Below are 18,650 nucleotides of genomic sequence, written 5' to 3'. Positions count from 1 at the left end.
GAAGTAGGGCCTTAAACCAGATATGCTGAGCAGCCTCTGCCTTCCCTGTGCATCACCAGCTCTGCACCCCAGCCGCACTGTGGATTCCCAGCTTGTCACTGTGGAACAAAGTGAGCTTTTCCAAGAAGAATGAACAGGGGATGATTCAGATGGTGGAGGTTACTGTGTTCTCTGTTACCATTTCTTCCCTTCCTTGAGGCTTCTGTCTCAGTGTCTGTGGCAGCTCTGTCCCTTCCTGTCTTTGGTAATGATGCTGTGAGTCAGTCGCCCTAGACTTGGTCAGAGCTGGACTGTGGGGGTTGAAGAGTCAACTCCATAAATACCTTCTTTGTGCTGCTGCTGAGGAAGAAGAAGAAAATTCTCCAGCAAGATGAGATGGGGAATGAGACCCTTCCCTGGAGGTATCTAAAAATCTACATCTGTGGCACTTAGGGCTATGGTTTATTGATGAACTTGGCAGTGTGAGGTTCATGATTTAACTCAATGATCTTAGAGGTATTTTCCAACCTGAGCAGTTCTATATTTCTAGGAGACCCAGAACATGGGTCCTCTCTCCTTATCCAAGGAACATCCAAGGAACAGCACTGGAAGGTCCCCTCCTGTCCTGCTTGATGGCACCTGTTGTCCCCATCAGTGTCACAAACCCTTTGTAAGTCCCAACCACTCTCAGGAGGAAGGATGAAAGACCTTCATTTTCTGCCTTCAGCTTTCAATGTCACTTGCAAGAGGAAATCTGTCCTCACAGCAGAGGTGCCGCTCCCACTCCACAGTGTAGATAGTCAGGGACACAGTAAATGCAGTCCCAGCTCCTGCTTTGGCACAAATTCCCTCACTGTCATCAGGTTCAGCCACAGACCAGTCCTGGAAGAGAGACAGAGTGGCTTAGTTTTACAATTACCCCAAGGGAGAATCATATCAGCCTCCCAAAACTATTTTTATTCCTTACTAGCCTTTGAGGCTGTGGATCACTGTCTGCCCTGCTTCTCTGTCACAAGCACAGCTCTGGAAGGTGCTGGGTCCCTTCACTGGTGCTCATTTCCCCACAGACATAAAGGGACTCCCAACTCCCCCCTCTCTCAGATAAAGGAGCTCTCATCTGCAAAGGAAAGCTTTACACACTGTAGTCCCAAGCATTCAAGAAGTGGCTCTGGTCTGAATTTTTGTCTGGTTTTGTGTATCAGTTGGGTATTATTTTTATAGTTTTATTGCAATTTCCTTTGAGCTTAAATTATTTCAAACAGGAGTACTTACCTTCTCAAGGAAGAAGCCATCTTATTGGAGAGAGAAAAATCATTCCAGTGTTCACTTGCAAGTGCTAATTATGTATTTTCAGCAGCTTCCATGAACATCCTGATGGTTTTGCATATCTTCTACCACAGGGGATTGCACTGTCTGCTGGGCTGCATTCTTAGGGATTTCATGCCTTTAGCAGATGTGTTAGCATACTGTTTTACTCAAGGTCCTTGCCAAAACAAATAAGTACTAATTTGTGTTTGTCTTTCACTGCTTTACAGAATGAGGTCCATTGCAAACTTAGGGCTAGGTCTCCCAAAACAAGTCTAAAATATGTCCATCTCTTGCCTGCCCTAGGCAATACTAAATCTTCTTTAATGTATGATGTCACAATGTACAGTTAATAAATATCTCCCAGCAGAGTTACTAATACAAATATTATACTGAATATCGCTGTACTACATTATTTTCTAATGTTTATGTCCTTTGCACTCTGCTTGCTACCCAGCATCTCTTCCAGCATTTCTTGTAATTGCTTCTAAACATGCTTTGGACAACACAAATTTAATAAGACTACAAGGTGTACAAAAGCCTTCTGGAACACTGTGCCCTGCACCAGGTGGTCCTTCCCCACTGCTTGATTTTGCTCAGCTCTGAATATTAATGACCAAGCTAACTCAAATCCCTGGCTTTAATATATCAAAGCTTGCCTTGGGACTTTCTTCTTTTTGCTTCAACTTTATTTATTTTCTCACTCTAAGTACAAGTCACCAGCTACCCAATTCCTACAGACGCTGAATGTCTGATATCATTTGTGTAATTCCAGTTGCCCAGACTCAGATGCCCCTTGTTTCAGTAAGACCACTAGCTTCTCTGAGTCACTCCCTACCTTAGCTCTAGGCCAGTCATTAAACTGAGACCTGGCTGATACTCCTCAGTAAATCCTGATATTTTTATTTTAAGTAGCATTTTAGGTAAGTCTGTAACTAAAGTCAGAATATGGATGTATTTTTGTTTCTGTACCTCTAGGTGCTATTTTATTTAAATTAATATGGCACTGCTCAAAGCTAGCTCATAAAAGTTCCTTAGAAGTACAAGTCAAAAGCTGATGCATTAGTGACTTTAATTTCCCAGATAGTCCAAAAGTGTTCGTGAATGTAACAATATCATGTCAGACAGAAATACTTCACTGATAAGGCTTTTCGTTTCCTTGTTTATAAGTTGCAGTAATAGAAATAAATTTGTGAAATACATTTGTAAAATACTTATGGTACTCTGGTTTTTACAGGAAATTTGACAGAATGAAATCTGCAGATTAAAAGTTCTGTCTTTGATGAGGTTATGGATGCTGCTTCCTTTCTAATAAGTGACTCCATGTATCATTAGACAGTACAAGAATCTAGAAGTAGTTCCCTTTTCTCCCTGTTTCTCAGATTTCAAGGAGGCTAGCAATTTTAGCAACAAAACTCTATTCCCTCCTCTCCCAGCTACTCATTCTTGGATTTTTTAGATCTAGCTTCTTGCCTTGGTTCTCTTCTTTTTTTCTTCCAAGCCTTTAATTCTTTTGACATTTTCTCACTCTAGACAGCACATCATTACTAAACTCTAGAAACACATTAGGCACAGAACACTTCTATGCCCTGAATGCCTCATTCTTTAAACCATAACCTTGTGCACAATGCAGAGCAAGTGACACTAAAATCATCAACAAGAAATCTTACTAAGAAACTATTTATGCAGCCATGCTGCTCAAGCCTGTTGCCAAAATATCCTCATAATTAAGTCCGACAGCTGAATTGAAGGACAATTCAGTGAACAAAATACCAGGGACTGGCCTCATGGAGAAGAAACACTTTTCAAGCACTGAATGCTATTGGGGATGAATTCCCACTATAATTTTTTTGCTGCTGCCTGTGATTCATCAGATTTCTGAGGAAATCCTGGTAAATGCCTGCCACAGGCCAATAAATATTTGAAATGTGACTGGAAACAGAAGAGAGTCTGATTACTTAAAGATTTTTTAGAAGAAAATTCCAAATATAAATGTGATCTATAATCCCTTTCTCTTGTGTCTTACATATTTTCCCAACCTGCCAAAGATACTTCCTCAAATTTCCATTTCTCCCGTTTGTAGTTTTCAGTCCTATTTTTGGTGCCTAATTTTATAATTAATAATTCATAACTATTGTTTAAGTAACTAGAAAAATTCACCTCTTCTTTGATTCACTGGCAATAGTGAAACATTGACATTTTTATCTGTAATTTTATTAATCTGTAAGAATTTTTCATACTGGGTCGGTCAACATTTTTTATGTTTTAAATGTATTTGATTCAATGTGGAGTCTAATTTTTGTATGATTAAAGAAATGTATGAATATAAATATTTTCATCTGAAAAATTTAATATATTAATTGAAATAAGATCAAAATGTTACAACTTGCATACTTCAGAAGAAAAATAAATTAAAAAAAATATCCTAGCAGTAGCTAAGAATAAGAGTATTCCTGGGACAGCTGACCCGAAATGGCCAAAGGCCATTCCTTAACACAGAATGTCATGCCCAGGATATAAACTGGAGGAGTTACACAGAAAGGAGTCTGACTGATGCTCAGGGACTGGCTGGGTATCAGCAAGCAGGTGCTGAGCAATTGGATTGTATATAATTTGTTTCAATTGGGTTTTAGCTCACCCTCTTCCTCTCCCTTAGTATTATTGTTGTTGTCATGATCATTATTATTATCATCATTATATTACCCATTGTTATAATTATTAAACTGTTTTTATCTCAACACAGGATTTAATTTTTTTTTTCCAGACTCTCCTTCCCATCCTGTCGTGGGCAAATGACAGCACATTTTATACCTAGATATACAAAGAAAATTATCATTGTATTGTATGGCATATTACTAATCAATTAAGACAAGTAAATATGCAATTTAACTTGTAAACCTAGGGTACGTATGACAAGTATGTCATCAATGTCTTTAGATATTTGGCCACAGAAAGCATTTTAAAGAGGTACCAACAGCTTATTGCTCTCCCATCCCAGAAGAATCTGTAGCTAAATTCCATAGCTGGAATCCATACAATGCAGTCCCTGATGAGTGCATCAGTGTGTCCCTGCAGCTGTACTCACAATCTGTAATGATACAGTGCACAGCAGTGCATCTTTTATTAAGACTAATTTTAGACATACATCAATCTTCATCAACATATACTTCACTGAACCTTCACAATCACAGTGAGTGTTCCACTGAGTAAAGGAGAAAAGGAAGAGGGAAATATAATTCCATTATTTCCCATGTTTATTACTAGAAAATGTTTGTGTCTGTGGTTCTTTGTATTTGTGATTTAGCAGTGAAAACACAGGATCTAGTAAGTTGTTTGTGAAAGATGACAACTAAGTGCCTTTGACATTATCTCAAATTTGTTTATGCTCTTAGAATTCTCCCCATGGCCACTAGGACCAATGCTGTGGCTATGCTTTGATGGTACAATTTTGATTTTCAGAATTATGTATTTCCTGAGGCTGGAATAATACTAGATGCAATCAGTCTGCTGGTAAAGGTCAAGTTGTATATGTATTTCTTTTTAAACAATGATAGCTATAGAGAGGGAAAACATATTTGTTTTCTTTGGATTATGTGAATGTAAAATGAAACACAAAGTGAAAACAATGTGTTGTTTGTACTTGGCACGTAGGGAAAACTGATTTTCCAGTTGCAAAGCATATGCCTGAGAAGAAATTTCTGGACAAAACAATTTTCTATGTTTTCCCAGGAGCAAGAATTCTGTGTAGTCACACACACAAGTCACATTGATATTTGAAGAGGCAGAAAAATAATCCCAGCTTTAGTCTGGAAGCTTTAATTACATCATAAACTGAGGAAGATTTCAGGACAACAAAAGATGGTGGTGGTGATTCTCCAGTCCTGCAAGGAAAAGACAATGACAGACCTACTTACCTGCCCTGTGTAATAAACCATCATGTGAAAGGATGTGAATTAACACTTTAAACCCTGTTCATCCATAGATGGAAGACAAGAGAAACAATTTGGTCTGTAGCAGAGCTAGAGAAGTTCTCAAAAATGTGTAGCCTTCTAAAGGAATGAGACATCTATCACCACCATATGGTGGGACTGAGTGTGACTGTTGTTCTCCACCTTCCCTTTCCCCAGATGAGTGCTGGCTGGCCCTTTTCATCTTCTTCCAGCAAATTCTGGGGTGGATTAGCAGAGGTGAAAGGGAAATTCATGGATCAGCAAACCAGTGCATTTTGGAACCAAAGACAGCTCCAGAATATCTGCAGCGGGAAAACACAGATCAGCAACAAGATCAGCAAGAACACATGCAATGGACACAGCTGTTCTCTGAAACACAGGTTGACCAAGATAAGACATTTCCATGCAACACTGAGCCTGTGAAAAATACATGCCTTGATGACGCTTATCTGTGAATACACTTTTACTAGGTTTGAAGGTTTTCCTAACAATTGGATAAAGAGATGACAGAAAAAGATGTGGACTCTTACACAGTGTTTTCCAGGTAATCTGAAATTGATGAGTTTCACATTGCTGGAGATTGAGAATAAATTGTCTGACTGTCTGAGGAGAATCTTGGGCAATTTAGCAACCGCAGCAGCAAAGGCAAAACCATCCGAATCAGCTCTTTACTGAAGACAAGTTATTTTCTTTGGGTTAAATGAAGGTCACGACCAGCATGATCCTTTTGCAAATTGAACCATTTTTTTACTTTATAAGACTATTTTATTGGCAAATAAAGCTGCTGCTAAAGGTTTTCTCACCAATTTGCCTTGCAAAGTGAAACCTGGGACTTCAAGAAATTTAAAAGGGCTGGACATTGCCTCCTAAAAAATTAAGTAATCAGTAATATGTATGTACAGCAAATTTCATTTCCACTAGTTTTTAATTGCACACTGAGAGAAAACTTGGGAAGAGATCACAAAAAAACCCCAAAAAACAACAATCTTTTTTTTTTTATTCTCCTGGAGTATTAAATTGTTGTGCTAATTTATGTCAGGCTTTCCTCTTTCAGCCATCTGCAAGCTTCTAGATCTGTAAATAAAATTACTTTCTTTGGTCTTATGTCATCTTATACCTCTTTGCTGACTTGAGGAAAGGAAAGGCTTTTCAATGGCTACCATAATGCTTCATTTACTTTTGCTTGCAGTGCTCAGTGTGCCACTTAACAATGTCTAGGTATGAAGTAATTGCAGTCATAAAAGCACCTGCTGTAAGGGCAACAGCTGCTTCACCCAGAGTGCATAAATTTTTTTCTTTCTGTTTCCCCAGCTTAGTGTAACTAGTTAGAGCTCTCTTTTTAGTTTTTTGCTCTTCATTAAATGTGTATATAGTTTAACATTTCTCTGATAAAAAGGAAATAGCATATTAAGAATGGCGACAGACCTTTCAAAGGAGATCCCCCAAGCTCTGCTTCTGCTGGGTAAATCATATAATTGAGGGTCTAGGGAGTTCAGTGGGAGAATTGGGAGTTACAAAAGGCAGAAGTGGGTTTTAGTGGCTGTAACAAGTGGTAGCTGATGAAGAGGATGTGTGACAGTGAGAAGGGAAAAGCAGAAGAGGGTGAAGAAGGTGTGGTGTGGGTCTCAGGAGCTGCTTGGAAGTCAGCCTCCTCTCTGGCTGAGTGCAGTGAGGGGCAGACAAGACCCTGACACTGTGTAAGCTTAGGTGTCCCCTACCAGGAAAAGTTCAAGGTCAGACTGGATGTGGCTCTGAGCAACATGAACAAGTTGAAGGTGTCCTGGTCTTTCCCGGGATGTTGAACTAGAAGGCTTTTAAAGGCTCTTCCTAACCCAAAGTATGTTATCATTCTGTTCCATGAGGGAAATTAACATGAGGCTGTTTCACAAAAGTTTTTTCCTGTATTTGATAGTTAAGACACTCAATGTCATGTACCACTAAATTCCTAGTAGAAAGGAAAAATGAGCTATTGTTTGCAAAATGTGTGCATTGTGCCCTTGTCACTGAGATCTTTCTCATATTAATTATATCTAAGTGAGGTTTTATTTCCTGTACTACTTCATCATTGTTGGTCATAAATTGCTCTGCCTGCTTTTCATGTCCTTGAACAATGGCATATACTCTTCTACCGATCACTAGTTAGGGGGATTGGCCACTATTTCTGAAGTAAAAGAACTTCAATCATGCAGAGACTTGGCATATGAAATCTTCTGATTCCTGATGAGGTTAAATGGAACTTAATGTCTGTCTTCTCAGGCAGAAGCACTTTAGTGTACAGTTTATAGCAGGGTAACACAGCCTGGAAGCCCAGTGTGACTCCAGACTCTCCCTACATGAGTTTTCAGGAACAAAGAAATCCCAAACACTGAACAGATAGAACCAAGTTGTTTCACTGAGCCTCGAAAGAGGGGGAGAACTGTTAGGTCCTCTAACCCAAAGTTTTTTTGGGAACTAGCCTATTGCTAACAAGAGTTAGTTCAACAGGACCAAGTGCAAGTTCCTACACGTGGGCTGGGGCAATGCCGAGAAAAGATGTAGGCTGTACATCTCTGTAGGAGAACAGATTGAGAGCAGCCATGGGGGAAAGGAATAGGGGGTCTTTGTGGAGTAGAAGTTCAAGGGAAATTTCATGTAAGTTCCATGTAAGTTCCATGAACTAAAAGTTCAAAACCATCCCATGTAAGTTCCATGTCTTAGTTCCCTCTGCTGACAGCTGTCCAGGTGGTGCTCCTAAGATATGAATTGAAATCCCAGTGAAGTAATAAGGGTGAGGGTAAGAATATCTATTTCAGATCAGACAGAAACCTTCACGGGTCTGAAAAAATATATTGCGCGTTGAAGTCTTTACTTACTAGGTCTTACAGACTTTTCTAGGGTACCTGGAATTTCTTTAATTTTTTTGAAAATTAGGATGCTTACCTTGAGAAAATGTATATTCATCTTGTTTCCTCTCATTGTTCATTTCCCTCTGGATGTAAATGTCAGTGAAATACATTTAAGGGAGATTATTCTGAGTGAAATTTCAGGATGTTTTTAGAAAGCATTATCTCTTACTAAGTATACCAGAATTCTTTGAAAGATCTCAGGAGATGCCTCATTGTCCCAAGAAATTTTGTCTTGGATTAATCTATCCTGTTGCGTCTGTGTAAAATGGTGAAACTTTGAGAGTTTTGAACCCACCAAAATGGACAAGGAAACTAACCAGGATACATGGTAGCTTTCTTATTTTTTAAATATGTGTAAGTACTGGTTCAGACTGCGTTTAGCTGAAATGGCTCAAGAATTGGGAAAGAACTGTCATGATGTAAAAACATTTTGCCAGGAAACATTTCTCCTGGTACCCACTTATTGAGGCAATTGTCCCTGCAGGAAGTAATGTCTTCAGATACAATTTTAACATTCCAGGTTAAACAGTTCTTGTTATCTTTGCTCACTGCTCAAGAGGTTCTCATCTGAATGCTTTTGAGAATAAAATTATACTAGAATAACAGTGGCATATTACATTCAAATAGGAATATTAAGAGTGTAGAGTAGCTTAAGATCGCACACAAAAAGTGAATTGCTCTTTAACATTCATTTAATTTTCATTGTTATTTTGAAATTCATCTGTACTGAATCTCTCCTGTGGAGACAGGTTGAATGAAGCTGGCATTTCTCAGTTCTACAGTTACTGTATCAACTTATTCTCTTCTCCAAGATAAATTAGTCTTCAGATGAAAAGTGCCTTTAATGCTTACCAATTGTTCCTCAGTTTCAAGAAAAAGCAATTTAAAACTACTGTTACATTTTGACACAGAACAAGTACAAAAATGTTACTGGAACCCATAAACTTTATAGAGTAGGATTAAATTTTCACAAGAGAAAGAGAAATTCAGATCTGTGTTGCTTGTTTGAAAAGTTATAACATCCAGCAAAAGGCTATAGCAATTAAATATAAGAATAAAAATAGAGGTGGTTTTTCTTTCCAGAAATATATGGAAGGGAATAATGTTTTTAAGATGTGCTTTTGGGCTATAGAAATAGAGAAAGAAGAGTGTACTGTAGAGAAAAACTAAAAATGGTCTATTTTCATCTCTTCTTTTTGTAAAAGCTGCCGCTGCATGTGAATTGTCTATTTAATTGGCATTAAATTCAGCAGTGAACTTTGATTTCTCCAAGGTATAAATTATAATAGTTCTTGTCCTGGACAAAACAGCTTTATGGATTTTGTTCTCTATGTGGTTGTTCATGCTGTCTCAAAATGTGATATGCTTTCTGAGTTTTGGAGCAGGGCAGCAAGCAGGAGCCATGTTGGCTAAATCAGAATTTGCTGCCGTGTGGAGAGGGGTTGACTCTGGTGTCACTAGCGCCAAAGGAAAAGCAGTCAGGTGTCCTGGAGCTGAAGGCTATTTCCCAGGCTAGAGGAAGTTCCCAAGTGCCATGCTACAGTGTTAAACCCTCAGGATGGTTCTGATCTCTATCCTTACAGCCTCGATTGAGATTAACAATTTCTGACCCTGCGATTCTTGTTTCATGAAACAAAAAATGAAACGAAGGAGGGTTAAACCAAAATCTTTTGAAGTTGTCTTTGTCTTACTATGCCTGGGGAAAAGCTGCTCAAAAAAATTCCTGTTCAGGCTCAGATCTCCCAGTATCCAACCTGCCAGGAGGGCTATGATAACTGGCTACAGTTATCTTTGGTGAACAGGGTTTTCTTCATATCTTTCTGCTTAAAAGGTTCTTCAGAATATATCTGTCCACTGTTGCATATCCATGAAACATGTGTGATAAACATTATCTTGCTTTAACAGTTAGTTAAGCAGTAGCTGTTGCTCTTGAAGATAACATGGCATATATAAATCTGGAATCTCAACATTTCTGTGCACGCCCTTTCATTACTGCAAATATCTTCCTTTCTCAAATCTATGAAGTTTCCCTCTTCAGTTAATATTCTGTCTTCATTTCAGGAGTTGGAATTCATTATCCTTTTGGGTCCCTTCCAACTCAGGATGTTCTATGATTCTTTCATAAGTAAGGAGAAATTACGGAGTTCAGAAAACTGTCTCCACAAAATCTGAGTTTGGCTGTGCAGATCTCTAGCCTACAGTCACAGATACAGTGTCACATTTCTTCATCTAATTTTATCCTCTGTCCACAAGGAACTACTCTCTACTTTATAGTAGTTTATCTGAGCTGAAACTCTGCCCATGGTACCTTTCTGTTTAAAAGCATCTTCGCAAATTTTCATCTCTTAACTGCTACTTCTGGTATTGTTTTTTCAGAGTACATTTTAGAAAATTTTTCAACTATTTTAATCCTAGTCCTCACAATAAAGCATATGGTTCAGCTGACTAAAAACCATTCTGCTCTTCAAGCTGCATTTCTTATCCCTAAGTGCATTTTTTTAAGATGTGTACTCTGTGCATGTTGAGAGGTCTACCAACTGCAATATGCAGGACTGAGAGCAGTAAGTGATGGATAAAAGTTGTAAAATGGTAAATTTGCTTATATGAAAGGAAATGTCACGTTTACTATCTGTAGCCAGCACTCTCACTATTGCAGTATAATAATTTTTTTGTTTATTGCATAGAACTTAAAACTCAAAGTCAATCTGCAGGCAGTAGGTGCACTGAACATAGGAATGTAATATACATGGCATTAGCAGTGACCTGCAAGTGGCCTCATTAAAAAATTACTAGGTATGAAATGGATTGTTCTTTCTTAGGTATTCTTAGGTATAGTGTTCAAGTAATAGAGTGGTATTAACATTCACTTTGGAGGACATGACATGACTCAAAAGTTAATTGACTGTTTAGTAGCCTGTTGTATTTGAAAATCTGAAATGAATTTTCCCTCACACTTAATGAGCTAGAGGTTTTTAATTGGAAAAATATTAGTTCTCCAGCTGTTTATATTATAAATGCCTAGGGCCTGCTCTTGTTTAATTTGTTGTGCTCTCATTTAAAGTTCACCAGAATGCATTTTAAATAGTGACATCTGAATCAGGGGGGAAATAAATCACCTCTTGCAGCAGCGTCTTCAAAGACTGAACAAAACCAAACTGCAAGCCCTGACAAAACTATAAAGCAGACACTAAGGGCAGACTATTGCCTATGGAGGGAGACAGGTCCTTTGTCAGAGACAAACACCACAGTTTGAAAAAGGTTATTTATTCTCTACAGAATTTCTCTGAATGTTTTCTTGCAACAGAAAGCATATCTTTGGGATGCTGAAGTTGTTATTAGGTTGGAACGGCAAGGGAAAAAATTGTATTTTGGTTGTATTCCAGTGTATTTCAGTTATAAGTCTAAAACATGTCTTTGCTTCTGTTTGTCTTGTAAGATAAAAAGGTCTGCAAAGTTTCTTTTTTCATTGTCTTAACTTTGCAAATGTTCAGTCAGGGTTTAAATCTGAAGGTAGCTAAAATATATGTGAAATGCTGTTGAGAAGAATTGATTTTTTGCCACCTGTCATCCAGTTCTTTCCAAATATCATTATTTATTACAAAAATAATTATTTACAAGCACACCTCAAAATTCTTCTTGGGTAGCAGAGACACCTGTAATTGAAACTTATTTCACGTTTTTGGTTCTTGATAAAAAGTGGTGGCATAACTAAAGAAATAATCAAAGTTGTCAGAACTCTAATTCATCTAAATTTATGAATTGTGTTTCATAATTAGAAACTTCAGTGCAGGCTTTCTCAATGTAATCAGGGCATTTACTTGATCACAGACTAAATGCATGGCTTTGATTAAATATTCACATTGCGGTTCAACATGTGTGCTTACAGCAGAAATTTCTGAATCTTTAAATTTCTGCATCTTGTTTTATGCCCGCGTGTTCTTTTAAAGGAAATGTACACTGTTAGTCACCGGGTACATTACGGAGGAGTGACTGTGTTACTCTCTTCAGTAGAACTCCCAAGACATATAAGTCCAGAAATGTGTTCTTATGACTTTTCAATTTGTTCTTATGACTTTCCACAGAAAGTCATAAGAACACATTGAGTAAAAGCATACTTCATGCAATTTGCTGTTTCTGTCAACAACACAGTAACACTGTGTGTCCATTCATGGCCCTGATAACATTTATAACCTTCCTAAATCAGCTGATACATGCAGTGAAGAGACTGCATAATCCCTTTCTTTTTACGGCATTACCTGCCTTAATGTGGAGATTTTTGAGCAGCAAACATGGATGTGATTTTGATAAGCTGGAGTATGAGTTCTTCACCACACATTAAAATGTAGAATAATAGATGTCTGACTTCAATGAACAAGATTATTAAGTTAGAGGTCATCTGTTTTGCAATATTTTAAAAAATATTGCATATTTTGCAATATGCATTCCCTTTAAAATTACTGTGCTTTGTAATGCTTTGCTTGTAGCTGTTCAGTTTTTGACTTAGCATCATGATTTGTTTTGGAGGGAGTAGAACTCCTGCCTGAAGCTAATTTAATCAAGTGTCATTTCAAACCTCTTGGCAGAAGTAGTGGCACCATTTTGAAGCCAGTGCATTTCCTCGAAATGTACAGAGCATCCTTCAATTCCCAACTATGCTATCATTTGATTTATAGCAGAATCGCATATACTCATGAGAAACAAAATTAGCAGTAATCCTCAGAAGAAGCTCAGTATGAATTTGTAATTTTTTTTTTTTTTGGTGAGAAGATGATGGCATGAGTTCAAGAGCCTGTTTCTAGAAAATAATAAATTGATTGTGGTATTTGTACATAATGGAACATAACTTTTCACCCATCATCTCCTTGACAGAAAGAGTTGTGTTGCCTTTACCCGGTCAGATGTCAGAAGCCTGAAGCAAGAGGTTTTAATCTACTTGGTATAATTTATTTATTCAGAAGTAAGACTCTGCATTACAGTACTTCAGTGTGAACAGACTGAGACAGGTCATTCTGTTGATTTGTTTTTCTAATGGAGAAGAAATAACTGCAGGTCAATATACTTCAGCAATGGATGAGCTGACTTCTTACTGAAAGAAATTACTCAGAAATGGGAACCTGAGGCTTGTTGAATAGATGAGTCTGAAACCTATCTATTATTTCTGCAGGAAAATACAGGCCCCTAGCAGTTGTATTTGATGTTCTGCTGTGTGGTGATTTGTCAATGCCATGACAATTGCTTAACACTTTTTGGATCATCAGATATAATGTATGTATTTCATCATTGCACACAATGTGCATTGAAAAGGAAATTGTGATATTACAATGCATTGAGCATGTCCAATTTCTGACAAAACAAATTACTCTAAACATACTTGCATCCCCTTGTAATCTAATTTTACAGCTACCTCTGGGTATGTACTGAAAAGTATCATTAAAAGAAAAGGGAAGAAAGTGTTCAGCTCTCACAAAGTTCTCACATTTCAAACAGTCTTTTACAGGGACACAAGGAGAGTGTGTGATATGCTGCTGAACTTAAAAAAAAATACTAATATTTCCAAGATTGCTTAAATAAATAATAATTTGTAAATCTATTTAAACATAATATCGCTTGGCATAAAAGCAAGCATTAAACAGATATAAACCAAAACTATGAACAGATACAAAACATAGCAGAAATAATAAATTCTATCTAAAATTGACATAGATAATGAATTTACAGAGATAATGAATATATTAGAGCTTCTTTTCCATGTCCTGTGGCACTTGGAATTAATAGTATCTCTTGCTGGCCTCTGAGAATCTGAAATATTAATGAAATGTGTGCTACATGTCATGTGGCAATAGTGTAAATTCTGCAAATCTCATGATATATTGACTAGAAGATGTGACCCCAAGCAATTATCATGATTGTCAAAATGTCACAAAGGAGCTTAAAATTTATAATCTATAAGTGCAAGTTTATCTGACCTTGAAGAGTTGAAGTATGTTTGGACTGAGAACTTAACAGATCAGTTAACTAAAATTTTCAACATAAAAATATTGTTGCAGTATTTTCCAAATGTCTTCATGTGGCGTGTCGTGGAAAGCAAGGGAAAAAGGCTCACCCCAAAAGTCTATTCATCAAGTATCTCAAATGTACTGAGATAGGGTATTGTAATTTTTGTTTCTAACTTCCTGTCTGAACTCTTGAGGTATGTGTCACTCTCTCAAAAGAGTAAAAAAATGCTGTAGTTTGGTTCATGTTGTCATCATAACATCCAAAAACAGTAGGAATTTCTAGAGCTTCATGGAAAAGAGAAAAATCCTGTGTTGATGTCTCCTTGCCTAACACCTTAGATCTAGATATTCTTTTGCCTCAGCTGAAGCTCCCTGCCAAGACTGGAGAAGAAGAGTGCGACTGACAATTGACCCTATTATTCATTAAATGTGGAAAGTTCCATCATCGTGCCCTTTGTATTCTCAGTTTTCTGACCAGAGGTGGTAGAAAAGAAGCCATATCAACAACTTCAAAATAAAGTCTTTAAGAACCAGTACTGACATTTTAAAATTGAATCTTACTGTTACTGTCTTTGGCAAGGAGTTCTCCTCTTAAACTTTAGTTGTCTGTACCATACTTCTGAAGGTTCAGGGTCAAAACCTGATTGAAATGTGGCTTTGAAGTCAGGAAGGAGGTTTTATAACTGCATCAGAAGACATAACCTTTGAAGAGATGAAAGCAGAATATAGTTGCTTCTCATATACCCTGACAACCCTTCACAAGTGGTATTGAGTCCTTTTTTGTATAGGGCTGTGAAGGAAGGACATGTACCTCCCACCACTAGAAGAGAGCAGTGCTGTGAGTGTTCATAGTTATGCATTTTTTAAAAGTCTGGGATTTTTCCCAGCAGCAACTTCTGATAAATCAAGGCTAAATAGAGGTATAAGAGCCTAGTGACTAGACTTTTACCAAAGTGACATTTGAAGAAAAGCACGTGATATGCTTAAACTATCTGAGGCATGAATGGCTGTAAAAGGCAACCTTTGGCAAGTCATCAAAACTGGTCTTGTTTTCTCTGCATTTCTGAGGGTGTAGCTGTGATGATGAGGAATCAAGATTCTGAAGGTTCAATTTCCTTCTGCATATTCCTCTTGCAGCTCTGAAAACTGGCTGTAAAGTGCTCTCTGTTAATACCTCACTCAGTTCCACTAATGAACAGACTCCCTACTTCCCAATAATGGTTGCTTAAGAATCAATTGATTGGGCTTCACAGCGATGCATTGTGCTACTGAAAATTCTACCAGCCAAGAGGTTTTTGGCAGCTCCAGCCTGAAAATCTAGATATTTTTGTAGGACTTCCTTGACAGTTCTGAGTGCCCCAGTGAAATGTAACAAGCTCTTAAGGATTGTTTAAATGTCACACCTCTGTACAGTAAGTTAGAAGTCCAGTGGAGCTGGATATAGAGCTGTCAGTTTACCACAAGAAATAATGTCTAAGATTTATCTTTACTGTTAAGACCCAGGTGAACTATAGAGTAAAATACTTCTTAATCACAAATTAACACGACTTCAAATTCAGCTAAACCTGTGTGCTCATACATTTGAATACATTTCCTGTACAGCTCTAATAATCTGTTTTCTTGGTTTTAGTAGCATTAAAGTCAGGTTGTCATGTTTAACTTTTCTGTACAGTGTTATCCTTATATGTGTGTGATAGGTTGATTTTAAAACCTCTACCAAAATTAATTTACTGTTATGAATGAATTCATAATGATCTAAAAAATCAGTAAATGCTACACAATTAATGTCCTATAATTGTAGATTCTTATGCCTTCCATTCAAAAAAAGTTTATTTTAATACATCAAAATAATGCATATTGAGAAGACTATGTAAAATTGTTACATTAGTGACTTAGCAAACCTAATAACAGGTGTTAATTGTAGTGAAAACATGATTTTTAATGCTGAGGGATATGACAAACAAAGTGTCAAAACCTCTAGTTTAATACTAACTACCACATTGGTTAAATGGTCAGGTGGGGGTATTAACACAGAAGACAAGACATGGGAAAAGATTGTGAGCAATGGTGTATAGCACAAACCAGATTCAACTGTACTGGAGATTTATGGCTTCCATTAGGTACAATTTCTCAAGAAATACAAGCTCTCAGTCACATAGCAACAGTGGAGCCAGTGACTTTCAGGATTCTGCTACGGGCTGTGCTTTTGTCAACATTGTTATGGTTCAAACCCAACCAGCAGCTCAGCACCATGCTGCTGCCTTCCCATTCTCCCACCAGTGGGATGGGGGAGAGAACTGGTGAGATAAAAGTGAGAAAACTTGTACTTTGAGATAAAGACAGTTTAATAGGCAAAGCAAAAGCCACATACGCAAACAAAGCAGAACAATGAGTTCATTCAACAGTTTCCTTGGTGTTCAGCCATCTCCAGGAAAGTAGGGATTCCCCTCTGGTGGTAGTGCCTTAGGAAGGCGAACACCATAATTCCAAAACACCCTCCTTTCTTCTTCTTTCCCCAGCTTTATATTTTGAGCATGATGATGTATGTTCTAGAATATCCTTCTGATCATTAGGGATGACCACAACTGTCCCAGCTGTGGCCCCTTCCAACCCTTTTGCACCCTCAGCCTCATCACTGGTGAGGCGGCGTCAAAAGCAGAACAGGCCTTGGCTCTGCATAAGCCCCGCTCAGCAAGAACAGAAACACATCTAGATTAGCAACTCTGTTTTTAGCACAAATCCAAAACATGGCTTCATATCATCTACTGTGGGAAAAATGAACTCTGTCCCAGCCAAACCCAGCATAAACACTCACTGTGTAAATGCTTACTCTTAGTTATTTCACCAGATGTAGAACTCTCAGATTAATCTAGGCAACCTGTATTATAAACACACAGATATTAATAAACCAGAAAACTGTGTTGCTCTTTGCCATTATTAGCTTCTGTCTGTCTGCTCAGCTTCCAAAGGCACAGACACAGGGATCACAAAAATATACTGTAGCAGAGCTACAGTTTGATAGCTGAAAATCACTTGAGATAAAATAACTTGAAGTCTTCAAATCATAGTCCTTTGACACTCTGAATCAGATAGTTATAGTCAACAGGTAGCATTTCAGCTGCTTTATAACTTCAGAAAGATGTGAATTTATTCTGGCTAGCCTGTACATCACTGCCCTCAGCCACTGTTGCTTTGTTGTTCTAAAACTTCTATTTATGTAAGTAAATGTACCTTGTACCTTTCTGACACAGCTAGAAACAACAGGCAGTTGGGTTTTTTCATTTGTGGTTAGTTTGGTTTTTTAATATTTATCTTCATTTCAAAAGACCTTACATTGTTCAAGAAAAGCTTTGTATCAAATCTTCAGGAAACTGAATTTTCATTATTATTCTTTCCTGTCTGTTGTTACTCATAGAGCTTGATGAAAAGAGACACAGGGTGAGGAAAACACTTTATATTCAAACTTCAAACACCACTCTGAATGCTGTGAGAATTTTCTTCAAACATCTACAGAATTTGGGCTAGCCATTTGTCTAATAGATTCAAAAGAATTGCCTAGCTAGGGCTTAAACATGCTCAGCTGAGATACCAAGTAAACCATTACTCTCAGAAAAGATAAGGAGTACTTGGTAATTCTTCAAGCCTATGAAGAAGATTTTGACATATCAGGCAAGCACAAAGCTTCTTTCACAATGAACAAAAACAAAAATCAATTGTCACAGGGCAGTTATGGAAGTGCAGCTGCATCTGGGAAAGTATAAAACCAGAAAGGCCGCATTGCAGGAGAAAGAAATTATACGCAAGTAAGATGGACTTCACTTTAAAGTCTGGTAAGTTCAGATGTGAAAAATGGTGTTGGTTCTCCAAGCTAGTTATACATATTTACCTTGAATAGATATTCTAAGTGAACCTTAGAAATTAACATTATAGATTAGTCTAAACAGAGAAATGGAGACCCCACCAATAGCTGACTTTTCAGTCTCTGCACAATGAGTTTCCTGTGTGCACCGTAAAGACCTTTCAGTAAACATGAAGGTCTGGGAACGAAAGCTGCCTTCGTTACAAAAGCCTTGTTACTGTGCATCTTCACTGCACTGCAGCATGGATGATTCCAACTACTTCTTTTATTTCTGGCAGTCAAAGTTTTTCTGGTTTATATTGAAAAACCCTGGTGATGGTGGTGAACTCTCATTGAGACCAACATTTGCTGGAGTTTAGTTCTAAAAGCTAAATTCTCTTGCCTGCATTATACTTAGAATCTGTATACCTGTTCACATGGCAACATAGGTCAGTTCACAAGAGCTAATTATTTCAGGTTCAGTGAGATGTCAATAGTCATGCAGGGCTATGGGTGATTTACTCCTTATCACATAGGCTGAAAAGCAGGATGAGAGACTGAAATTAATACATCAGCAACTGAATTGTTAAGTTCTTCTGAAGAGTCACCCAGAAGCTGCAACTAAATCTATGAAATATTAATCTTGTTGTGAGACTTTGCATGTTCTTCCTACCCCAAAGGCACCACTGGAATTTTG

Source organism: Melospiza melodia, chromosome 1 (assembly GCF_035770615.1).
Source record: "Melospiza melodia melodia isolate bMelMel2 chromosome 1, bMelMel2.pri, whole genome shotgun sequence".
Lineage (NCBI taxonomy): Eukaryota > Metazoa > Chordata > Aves > Passeriformes > Passerellidae > Melospiza > Melospiza melodia.
Note: the sequence above shows the minus strand (reverse complement) of the source record.